Source organism: Octodon degus, unplaced genomic scaffold (genome assembly GCF_000260255.1).
Source record: "Octodon degus isolate 3935 unplaced genomic scaffold, OctDeg1.0 scaffold00268, whole genome shotgun sequence".
NCBI lineage: Eukaryota > Metazoa > Chordata > Mammalia > Rodentia > Octodontidae > Octodon > Octodon degus.
Window position 1 is genome coordinate 1,938,246 of NW_004524844.1, and position 1,324 is coordinate 1,939,569.

A 1,324-nucleotide genomic window follows, 5' to 3' on the forward strand; every position below is an offset into this window, starting at 1 on the left:
GGTCCCTGTGCTTTGCTAAGCTTGTTCTAAGTAGATGCTTTAGACCACTGAGCCATTTCACCAGCCCCTGTCTATTTGTTTTTGTGTCTTTGTTTCCCTAGCACATGAGTGCATGGAAGCAGGGACTTTGATTTGGACATGGACGTGTCCCTTAGACCTAGAAAGTACCTGATTCATGCTCATGTTCAGTCATAAGCATTGAAAGAATAAATCAGTGTGTGGTCTAATTTGTAGCCCAACCCAGTCTGAGGTGGTGCCTCATTTGATCTGTGGCCTTAGTGCTCAGAGTAATTCCCAAACAGCCGTGGTTTAAATAAGGGTTTAAAACTTACATCCCTTGAATAAAAGAAATCTAGCTTGGTGTGGGAATGCATGCCTTAACCTCAGGGAGACTGAAGCAAGAAGACCATAAATTTGAGCCTAGCCTAGTCTAATGACTTAGCAAGACTCTGTCTCCAAAAATAAAGGTAAGGGCTGGCGAGAAAGCTTAGCAGACTAAATGCCTGTAACGCGAGCACAGGGATTGGGGTTCCAACCTCGGCAGCATAGGCTGCTCCAGCCCCGCCCCCAGGTGCACTGAGCTAGCCACCGAGACTAGGTGTGGTGGCACATGCCTGTAATCCCAGCACTGAGGAGGCTGAAAACAGGAGGATCACTACAAGTCCCAGCTGTGTAATGATACAAATACATTTTTAAAAAATCACAACAAAAATAAAGATGAAAAAAAGGGGGCTTGCCAGTTAGCTCAGTTGTTTAAAGCGCCTGCTTAGGCAAACTCAGTTAGGCGCAGGGGACCGAGGTTTGATCCCCAGTTCCACAAGCCACACCAGACCCACCCTTAAGGCAGCTGGAGCTAGAAAAAAAAAAAAACAAAAACAAAAACAAAAAACAAAAACCCCTCCAATTTAGGGCTGGTGAGATAGCTCAGTGGACAAAGCACCTGCTTTGGCAAGCACAAGGACCAGGGTTTAATCATGCTGTGTTGGCCCCACCCGCAGAGCACGCTGAGCTGGCAACAGTGCCTGGGCGTGGTAGCACATGCCTGTAATCCCAGTGCTGGGGAGGCTGAAAACAGGAGGATCACCAGAGTTGAATCTGTGTAGTGAGACCCTGTACCAAATACACAAAATGAAAGGAAAAAAAAAACAAAAACAAAACTAGGAATGTGGCTCAATGTGAAGATCCTGGGCTCAGTTCTCAGTAACATACACACACACACACACACACACACACACACACACACACACACACACACACATTCATATCTGTAGCTAGTCCATAAACTTTTCAGTTGTCCTTTCCATAACCCTTGGAACAGTCCTTG